Here is a 12,008-nt window from a genome sequence, read left to right on the forward strand (position 1 = left end):
CAATTTCCTTCTCAAATGTACAAAACCATGTGCACTGCAGGGGGGGGCAGATATAACACGTGCAGAGAGAATTAGAGGTATTTTGTTTCTGTGCAGGGTAAATACTGGCTGCTTTGTTTTTACACTGCAATATAGATCTCACTTTGCAGTAAAACCCCACCCAAATCTAATTCTCTCTGCACAAGTTACATCTACCCCACCTGCAGTGCACATGGTTTTGTACGTGGAATTATTGTCTACTCCTTGGCTCTACCTTGTTAACTTAACAGTGTCCCATTGTGCTAAAAGCTTTACCAGCCCTCACGGTGCCCATACTCGGGGCGATTTGCTCTGTGTGTATGGAGCTAGATTGCACCGTGTTCAAAACACATGCGATGCGCTACAGCAGCGTGCGTTTTGATGCGATCTAGTTGAAAAAGTCAGTGCTGCACATTCTATTTGTGCTGTGCAATGTGATGTGCGCAGGAGCGCGTATCGCATTGCACGGGCAAAAGGCACCGTGTTTGGGCACTGAACGCTTGGGCACACCTGCATATATTCAGTCACGTCTGTGTTTTTCTTGGTGCTTTCATTAAACAGACGGTTCCCACCCCCATATGCCGGCTTCCTATCAATCACCTTGCACAACAGCGATTAAGTCTGAATCGGGCCCCATGCCGGTGAAGGGGATGCAGGTGGTCGATATCCCGACCTACCACAACTCCAGTGCCGCAATCCCAACATCACTGGAGATGCCAACGAGATGCCTACAGGAATATGCAGGAGGTCGGCTTATTACCCAATAACCAATGGGATTCATAACTTTAATGCGGAGACAAGGTATATAATTATATTGTATGCGAAATTCAGGGCGCATCTGAGCGCAGTTTGACAGCCGCACTCTAAAGAACGAAATGAGAAAAAAATATGATGTAACAAGATTTTATTAGATGATGATGACGGAGTACTGGAGGCAGCGCAGAGTATTTGAGGCAGCGCTGTTTGCTGCGGCATCCCGGAGTCGGCGCTAAGTCCTCGTCACATGCTGACGGCAAGGTGCGGCTACAAGTTCTGATTTACTCTGATTTACTCTGATTTCAAAGCAGGATCTTAATAGCTATCACATGACAGTTGTTGCCAATAAGATCCTGCTTTGAAATCAGAGTAAATCGGAGTAAATCAGAGCCTGCACATCTCTAGTTAATGTGACCGCGGCCCATGATGAGGGAGGACACCTCTGTAGTGCGTCACACTATGTCACCCCGATGCCTTGTGCTCTTTGTTGGACAGTATTCATGCATGAATAATATAGCGAACGCTATCAGCACCGCCGCCATGGAGAGGGTGACTACGACGCAGAATGGCAGACTCGTCATTACCTTGTCCTTAAAGCGCTCCATAATAGTGATGATCACCGGCTCCTGCTGTTCAATATGTTCCAGCTCTGGCTCAGGACTGACCTCTGAATACAGGGCATCATTGAAGATCTCCTCCATCTCCGAGTATTCTATTTCACGACTCCGGGTCACATTGAGGAAATAAAACATCTGCGCTATTACGAAATGGTCCTCGTCTTGTATTTGGCACGCATACGTCCCCTCGTGGTATTTACGGGTTGGCTTAATATGGATGTGCAGGTCATGTCCTGTGGATATGGTTTTAAAATAACTGATGTCCGCCACCCTGATGTTCCGCGCAAACTTCCATGTGACGGTCCAGCAGCACAGAAGAGAGTAGTAATAAGTTACTGTAAACGCTTATAACACTGAGGTTATAATTATACCGGGGTTTGCTTCCTATTCAGTCGGCTTCCCAAACGGATATGAGTCTCCCTAGCCAGTGTGTTCTCCTCAAGTAGTAGAGCTTGTGTGATGTCATAAACAGTGATGTCACAATCTGTGATGTCACAATGGCTTTGTAACATGTCATGTTGTTACCAGCTAAATCATGCCTGCTGTAGGATAATCAGACCTTGAATGAGACGCACTAAGCTTCAAAAGTGATAAAATGGAGAGTGATAAACAGTCAGCCAATCAGCTCCTACCTGCCGTGTCACAGACTGTGTTTGAAAAATGTGAGGCAGGAGATGACTGGTTGGCTGTTTATCACTCTCCATTTTATCATTTTTGAAGCTTAGTACATCTGGCCCCTTATTACTAATCTGAGGATATTTTCATTCAGTTATTTTGCTATTAATAACTTGTAGAACAATTTACTCCGGGTCTGGATAATCCCCAATTCCTGCTTTGGAGGGAAAAGGACTTATCGGCTATCAGCATACCTCCCAGTATGACCCATTTCAGGAAGGACAAGATGCTCTGTTCCTGGCCATCCATGCCAGTGGTAGTTGCAGAGTTGCAGGGCTGCAGCACAGTCCAAAATTCAGATAGGGGAGCCCAAACAACTGCCACCCCAAATACCACAGTCCGGGAGTCATTGGCAGGTGTGGCTCCCCTATTTGAATTTGTGAGAGTGGTGCAGTCCCACCTCTGCAACTGCCACTGGCAAGGATGTCCAGGAGCAGAGCATTTTGTCCCTCCTGGAATGGGTCATGTTGGGAGGTATGTATCAGGGATGTGTATGATCCGGGGGGCCACCTTCGACTTTTGCTGATCTGAAAGAGAAACATGACTCGTCACAAACACAGTTTTATATGTATCTACAAATCAGACATTTGTAGCCGTCTCTGCCATCTCTGCTGCCGGCTGGTCTGACAGCGGCGGAGACTGACCCAATTAATACTATTCTCTCATTGGCACACACGTGAGTATTTAGGCTACGTTATAATTATACGGTAGCATTGGTCACTTATGGGGAGAAAAAGTGGGGTAGTTCAATGGCGACCTGGAAGGCTGATGTTCCCTCACTTCTGGAATACCATGAAATCTTGAAACACTGCCAACAAACACTAAAATATCTGCACTCTGCCTCCCTTCAAGAGGTACATTTGAAAATATTGTACAGAGCATATGTGGCCCCCGCACAGAGAGCCCATATGATTCCTGGGGAATCTGACTCGGTATACGGTCATTTTGTAGACCACACTTAGGTCGACAGGGGGGGAGGTCGACATGGATTAAGGTCGACAGGGGTTTACGCCGACATGGGGCAAGGTCGACATGGTTTTAGGTCAACAGTCGTTAGATCGACATGGGTTTTTCACTGTTTTCTGCGCCGACATGTGCCGACAGGCGATATTTCATGCCCTACAATCCTCTAGGGCGTGGTGGGATAATAAAATAGCGTGCCAAGCTCAGCGAGGCACCATGCCCGAAGCATTGCGAGCGATGCGGCTCACCTCCAACTGTGTCCATGTCGACAGTGTCGACATTCGGGTACAAAAAACTGAAAAACCCATGTCGACCTAACGACTGTCGACCTAAACCCATGTCCACCTTGTCCCATGTCGACCTAAACACCTGTTGACCTTGACCCATGTCGGCCTACAACCCTGTCGACCTTCCCCCCCGTCAACCCAATGTGGTCGACCTAATGACAGTCGTCCTAAATGTGGTCTAGGAAATGATCCACACCCTCTGACTCCTGTGTCAAATGTGGCCAGAGAAAAGCTACATTTTTCCATAACCTTTGAGAGTGTGGCAAAGATAGTAACGTTCTGGAACAAACTTATTGCCTTTATCAATAAAATATTTAAATTAAAGGTGACTAGGAACTCCAAGGTGTGGTTATTACTTGTGATGGGTGAGTGGGATTGGAACGGTTGGAAAGAGACTCTTCTACCAGTTATAACAGTAATTCTGGGAATAGCGAGAAAATTGATCATGAAATATTGGATCAAACGTCAGCCCCCACCATATTAGAAACCAAACGTATACTACTCAATACTTTATATATGGAAAGAAGGGTGACCTTGCCTGATATAGAAACGGGAGTAATGAGATTCTACAAAAAATGGGTCCAGTATAGACTCTACCTAGCAAGACCCAGACGCAAATCCAACGCCTATATGAGAATACGTCATGATATTTCATACTACAATTAAGTACTACATAATGATTAAATATGCCTATATCTGCCTTCGCTTAAGATTATATATCCGTCCCACACTGAGCTATATTCAACAATCGACTCAATTCTTTTTTTTTTTTCTTTTTTTTTATTCTTTTTATTAAATTTTGCAAAAGACATAGACATTTACAAGCAATTACACATACAAGTGATACAGTAATAAATATAAGCCATAGATACATTGGAAATTCACATATTTTCCACCGATACGACTTTCCCAATCGTTTATCCGGATTTTCAATAATCCTTTACATGGGCTGTCACTGTATCTTACAATATCACATTACATCACATACCTACACAAACACTCCATGTCCAGTGCTGATTACCTTTATCCCCTTTTATTATTCCTCTAAATCTTATACACTCTATAACTGGGTGCTTTGTCTAGATTCTATGTACCTGGGTGTTTATTAGCTCTCCTGTGACGACCTCCTTTTAAGTATCTTTATAGAGCACGGTCCGTATTTTACATTGATTTTTCTTTATGGATTCTACAGTGTTAATTATAATTAATAACGTAAGTGACCATTATTTTGTTAGCCGATGTGCATCCTATGTGTCTTCTTGTTTTATTCTCTAAGTGACTCCCATTCAGTCTCTTTCTCCTCCTTTCCCACCCTCTATCCCCGTGCCCCACCCTTCTAAACTTACCTCGCTTAACCCTTACTTGGCCCTCTTACTAGCCCACCCACCCTCATCCCTCCCTTCCCTACCCGCCCCTCCCATTTCCCCCTCTCTCCCCATTCCTATTTCCCACCCTCAGAACCTCCCTCCCGTTCGCGTTTTACCCATTCCCCCACCTCCCTCCCCATTTCCCTAGTGATTTCCCCTTCTTATCCATAAATTTCCACTCATAGAGAAAAAAAAAAAGAAAAAATGGGGAAAAAGAGATTCCCTTCCTTCCCTTTCTCTCCACTCAGTGTTCAGATAAGGATTTAGGATCATGTTAATAGATCACTTCCTTAACCATCTGTGCCATATTTTATAAAATGTATTTATTGTGTTTCTATTATTGTAAAGGTGTTTCTCGTGTGCCACAGTATAATCCATCAATGCCTTCCATTTCGCGTGCTCCGGGGATTCCTTTGCCATCCATGTTCTAGCTATTATAACTTTGGCTAGTGCACAGGAGTTCATAACAAACACCCTATCCTCCCATTTTGTTATGCTAGCAACGTTTATGTTTAACAAACAACATCTAGGCGTGAGGCTATTCTCATTTATCCCCAGTTTCACCAGGGTGGTTTTTACTCCGTCCCAAAACCTTTGTATAACATGGCATTCCCATATCAAATGATAGAACGTCCCTACAGCACTATTGCATTTCGGACACTTATCCGAGCTTCTTCCCCCAAATTCCATCAACTTCTCCATAGTTAAATACACTCTGTGCAGTATATACAGTTGAACTTGGTGTACCCTGATTGAGTTCGTACCCTTATAGACTGACGACAGTGCACTGTCCCACTCTGCATCATCCATAGGGCCAATATCTTTCTCCCATTTTTCCCTTAATTGTGGGAGGCTTCCTTCATTCTTCTCCCGCATGAGCTGACTATATATTTTGGCAACTTTACAGTCACTATTCCCTGACAGTAATTTTTTAACTGGGGATATCCCGAATTCCGGGGGCTCTCCTCTGAACTGTATATACAGGGCCCTTCTCAATTGAATGTATCTAAAAAAAATGGGTTGATGGGACCTTATACTCTTCCTGCAGCTGATTAAAGGGCTTTAAATCTTTATTTACAAATAGTTGACTCACCATTGTTATATTATATGGTCCCCACACCTTATCGACCTGGAGTGCTTTTAACTCAGCTAACCTTCTAAAATCATTTAGTGGGTGCTCTACCTCCATCATTTGAAATTTCAAGATTTTATTTGCTTCTTTCCAAACTCTAACCGCCTGCTTAACCGCGGGGGGGGGTCTTGTTTACTCGTCTGTCCCTTTATTAATTTTTGCAGGGGAGTATTATCCTTTCTCTCTGATTTTAAATTTTCGTTATCCTGCCGTTCTCCTCATCTCCAGTCATCCACCCAGCTAGTGCTCTTATTTGTCCAGATAAATAATACATTTTAAGGTCTGGAAGGGACATACCCCCTTCCTCCCTCTTCCTCATTAAAGTTTGGAGCCTTATTCTTGGTCGGGAGTTGTTCCATATAAAGGATGAAAACATACTGTTTACTTTCCTAAAGAAGGCATCCCCTATATAACAAGGGGAATGTTGCATTATGTACAGGAATTAGGTAGTATTGACATTTTCAAGAGATTTACTCTTCCTACTGTTGTCAATGGTAGTCTGGCCCATTGTTTTAATTTTACGGCCAGATGGGTCGTCAAGGGATCCAGATTTAGCCCTGCGAAGTCTCTTGGATTACGGGATATCCAAACTCCCAGGTATTTAAAGGTGTTAACATATTTGAGGGGTAAATGGGAGGGCAATGTTTCTAATGTCTCAGGGTTAATCGGAAGAACACATGATTTCCTCCAATTCACCCTGAATCCAGAGTAGTCTCCAAAATTCTCCATTTCTTCCAGGGCCACGGGGATAATCTCGGTCAAAGCTAAAATCTTGGCCAAGGTGCTGGCAATAAGACTGAACCGTCACATTGCAGAAATAGTACATAGTGACCAGACGGGTTTTATGCCCGGAAAATCAACTTCCCAGAACATACGTAAACTTTTTACTCATCTGCAGACTCCTAGAGAACAGGATCCCTGCCCGGTGGTGGTGTCGCTCGATGCGGTCAAAGCCTTCGACACGGTTGAGTGGCACTACCTCTGGGCAGTAATGAGGGCGTTTGGGCTGGGACCAGGCTTTATTAAATGGGTGCAGCTAATGTACTCAGATCCCAAGGCCAGGATGGCAATTAATGGGAGTATCTCCCAACCCTTCTCCCTATATAGAGGAACCAGACAGGGGTGTCCTCTGTCCCCTAGCCTTTTTGCTCTGGCGATAGAGCCCTTGGCTTGTCACTTGCGTAACCATTCTGACTTGGTAGGGTTCGGTATAGGGGACAGCACTGAGGTGGTGTCCTTGTATGCCGACGACTTGGTAATGTTTTTGGCGGATGGAGCCAAGGCGATTCCAGTGGCAATCGACTCAATTCTTGAATGTAAATATAGGCGTCTTACCACCCTCTCCCTTATGTTTCTTCCCTTATGTCTTGTCTTGTTTGTGTAGGTTCTGCTTAAGCATATTACTCCGTTGTTTGAGTAATAAAAAGTTAAATAGTGTTATTTTGTCTTTTATAAACCTTGAGGAGATATCTTATCGAAATCTTTAGTTTATGTTCATGGAATTTTGTTTACATGTCAGGAAGTCATGTCAGTTTAACGAATTCCAAATTGTGTATTTTGTTTACTTTCAAAACCAAAAATGTTAACAAGACACCCTGCGCAGTGCAATTTGTCTGACAGGGAAAATAATGTCTCCTTGAAATTTGTGAATTTTTTTTTTTTTTTACAACCTATGCAATAAAATGTGTAATAAAAAAAATAACTTGTAGAACATTCCCCTCTTAATACATACATGCTGACTTTTTAAAACTCCTCTCCGGGAGAAGCCCGGAGAGGAGTGAAAGGGGGTGGGTAGAGGCTTCATTTTGGGGGCCGGGCGAGGCAAGCCCCGCCCCCATGACAGGCAGCTGCATCAATTTGCGGGTCCGTGGATGGGGGAGGGGCTAAAATGCCGCGAAATGACGCTGTTCTCATCATTTTAGCCCCGCCCCCTCCCCACGGACCCGCGAAATTCAGAGATTTATACCACGGGGAAAGGGAAGCAGGGGCTGTGGCAAAAATGCGGGAGACTTGCCCACCTTCCTAGGGGGCCGGGAGGGGGACCCAATTTGTGGGAACCTCCCGGCCATTCCGGGAGGGTAGGCAAATATGCCTTAATATGGCTGCATAGTCACCAACTGTCTGTAATCACTGTTACCACAGTATGTTCCTGTCAGTATACTTTTATTGACACCCAGGATTATTTTAATTACCAGTCTCTTATATCGGGGTAGCACATTTTGTTGTGCCTCACAATTGGGGACAGTGATAAAGCAAAGGGAGTAGTTATAGTCATCAAGGTAGGATGTCATTATACATACCCTCCAACAAGGCCCATTCCATTATGCACAAAATGATCTGTTTCTGGACTTCCCTCCCAGTGGCAGTTACAGAGGTGGGGCTGCAGCACAGTCCAATATTCAAAAAGGGGAGCCACACCTACTACCACTCCAAACATCACTGTCCTGGACTCACTGGCAGTTGATGTGACCCCCCTCTTTGAATTTTGGTCTGTGCTGAAGTCCCACCTCTGTAACTGCCACTGGTAGGGAAGTCCAGGAACAGAGCATTTTTGTGTACCTAATGGAATGGGCCCTGTTGGAGGGTATGCATTAAAAAAGAGGGCATGACCTCAGGGTGTAGGGGCGTGACCAGTGGCACCAAGAGGTGGATAGCGGGTACTCTTTATCCAGACCCTGGCATATTGGAGGGTCCCGCTGCCCCCTCGCCCACTTTTATAGACACTGCTGCAGCCGACTCTCTCCCCAGTAGCGGCAAACACCCTGCTGTGTGCTGCACTGGGGAGAGAGGCAGCTGAGAAGCAACAATGGATGCAGGGTGTGCAGTGTGGGCCCCGTCTGGAGCGAAGGGCCCGTGTACATTTTGCACCCGTTATAGATGCAGCACTGGAGTAGTGTTCTTCTAATGAGACAGATGTACAGTACAGTATCAAACCTTCTAGGAAGAACATGAGGGGAAGTTGCCCTTAGCAACCAGAGTCTACCAATCATTGTATTTAATGTACTAGATACATTAGGAGAACTGTACTGTAGAAGCGGATGGGTTGCTATGTGCAACTTCTCCAGCATTTTTTGTAGCAGGTTTCAAACATTTCCCCCAATAGAACAAACGTAAATTTTGAATCCAAAAGAATGAAAATAAATAAATGTTTTCTAGTAAAAGCAGATTATTGGGCCTTGGCAACAGAATGGGGGATTCTGGGGATTACTTCTCCCTCCCCCCGACTGTTACAGGAGAGCAGAAGTTACTGCTCGTTATGTCAGCATTGCTCCCAGGTGTATTTTGCACATGTGATAATATAGTGACCCTCCTCCTCCTCCTCCTTTAGCTGTATTTACGACCATATTGATGTGCACTTTCTGTATGGATTGGAGAGAGACTACTCTAGGTAAGGAGGAAAACACAGAGATATTATTATTCCAGATTGGCGAGGCTTTTATCTACTTCCTGTCGGGGGATCCAAAAACCAATTGTATAAATGTTTTCACTAAACATAATGGTACGAATCTAGGCAGCTGCATACACTATTCACAGTAGGCCTGATTTCACCCGATTCCGGCAGATCTGGCTAAGAAATCGTGTGAAATCAGCCCAAATCGCAGGTGTATGACATGCGCAGTCCCATGTGCAAGAAACCAGAGGTCAGACGTGCTGCACGTCCAGCCATTTGAGTAAGACCCCCTCCCGTAGGCAGGGAGGGGGGGGTGGTATGCGACACATTACATGTGGAAGGACAGCATGGAATGTATCTAGGAGTATCGGATACAAATTCTCCCCTTAGAGAAGTTGCATAGAGTATGGGGGCTATAAAATCTATAATTGCATTAGTCCGCTAGGCCACACCCCCATTTTCGCTGCTGCGGGTGCATGTCCATGCCTCCAGCCTCTTTGTCTCCCTGATTAGATACTGTGTGCATGCGCTCAGCAGAGCAGTAACGGCCAGGAAGGACTACCAACTGCCTTCCTTACCGCAGGACACTGCCGGCCGTGAGTGGGATGCAGGACAGTCCCCAGAAAACAGGACTGTGCCGCAAAAATTGGAACAGATGGGAGGTATGCCGTAGTCTGTTTGGTGGCTCCACTCAATATTTCCCTCGTGCCGGCCATGCCTACTCCATAGCGATGTGTTGTGTGTTATTGTCATTTACTAACTTTGTGTATCCACACTTACAGTAGGCCCTTATTCTGGTTCACTCGTAAAGGCAATTTCCTTCTCAAATGTACAAAACCATGTGCACTGCAGGGGGGGGGGGGGGGCAGATATAACACGTGCAGAGAGAATTAGAGGTATTTTGTTTCTGTGCAGGGTAAATACTGGCTTCTTTGTTTTTGCACTGCAATATAGATCTCACTTTGCAGTAAAACCCCACCCAAATCTAATTCTCTCTGCACAAGTTACATCTACCCCACCTGCAGTGCACATGGTTTTGTACGTGGAATTATTGTCTACTCCTTGGCTCTACCTTGTTAACTTAACAGTGTCCCATTGTGCTAAAAGCTTTACCAGCCCTCACGGTGCCCATACTCGGGGCGATTTGCTCTGTGTGTATGGAGCTAGATTGCACCGTGTTCAAAACACATGCGATGCGCTACAGCAGCGTGCGTTTTGATGCGATATCTAGTTGAAAAAGTCAGTGCTGCACATTCTATTTGTGCTGTGCAATGTGATGTGCGCAGGAGCGCGTATCGCATTGCACGGGCAAAAGGCACCGTGTATGGGCACTGAACGCTTGGGCACACCTGCATATATTCAGTCACGTCTGTGTTTTTCTTGGTGCTTTCATTAAACAGACGGTTCCCACCCCCATATGCCGGCTTCCTATCAATCACCTTGCACAACAGCGATTAAGTCTGAATCGGGCCCCATGCCGGTGAAGGGGATGCAGGTGGTCGATATCCCGACCTACCACAACTCCAGTGCCGCAATCCCAACATCACTGGAGATGCCAACGAGATGCCTACAGGAATATGCAGGAGGTCGGCTTATTACCCAATAACCAATGGGATTCATAACTTTAATGCGGAGACAAGGTATATAATTATATTGTATGCGAAATTCAGGGCGCATCTGAGCGCAGTTTGACAGCCGCACTCTAAAGAACGAAATGAGAAAAAAATATGATGTAACAAGATTTTATTAGATGATAATGACGGAGTACTGGAGGCAGCGCAGAGTATTTGAGGCAGCGCTGTTTGCTGCGGCATCCCGGAGTCGGCGCTAAGTCCTCGTCACATGCTGACGGCAAGGTGCGGCTACAAGTTCTGATTTATTCTGATTTACTCTGATTTCAAAGCAGGATCTTAATAGCTATCACATGACAGTTGTTGCCAATAAGATCCTGCTTTGAAATTAGAGTAAATCGGAGTAAATCAGAGCCTGCACATCTCTAGTTAATGTGACCGCGGCCCATGATGAGGGAGGACACCTCTGTAGTGCGTCACACTATGTCACCCCGATGCCTTGTGCTCTTTGTTGGACAGTATTCGTGCATGAATAATATAGCGAACGCTATCAGCACCGCCGCCATGGAGAGGGTGACTACGACGCAGAATGGCAGACTCGTCATTACCTTGTCCTTAAAGCGCTCCATAATAGTGATGATCACCGGCTCCTGCTGTTCAATATGTTCCGGCTCTGGCTCAGGACTGACCTCTGAATACAGGGCATCATTGAAGATCTCCTCCATCTCCGAGTATTCTATTTCACGACTCCGGGTCACATTGAGGAAATAAAACATCTGCGCTATTACGAAATGGTCCTCGTCTTGTATTTGGCACGCATACGTCCCCTCGTGGTATTTACGGGTTGGCTTAATATGGATGTGCAGGTCATGTCCTGTGGATATGGTTTTAAAATAACTGATGTCCGCCACCCTGATGTTCCGCGCAAACTTCCATGTGACGGTTACTGCGGGGGAGAGGGGAAAAGGCGGAGTGCAGAATATGTAGGTCTCGGCGGGTTCCATGGCGTAGATGTCTTGCAGCGGACACTGTGCAGGCGCCTGGCATTCCTGCACTGAGCAATCGTCACAATGGAACAGCTGTGCCGCTTTCTGTCTCCCGCAGACGCTTATACATTTCTTAGCCGGGTTCTTTGCCGCAATCGCTTTCACATCCATTATGTACTCCTTCATTTTCTGGCCAAATGCCGCAGTCCAGTCCTTAGCAGGGAGCGATGAATTGATCCCTCTGA

This window comes from Crinia signifera, chromosome 1, assembly GCF_055691185.1.
Source record: "Crinia signifera chromosome 1, ASM5569118v1, whole genome shotgun sequence".
NCBI classification, from domain to species: domain Eukaryota; kingdom Metazoa; phylum Chordata; class Amphibia; order Anura; family Myobatrachidae; genus Crinia; species Crinia signifera.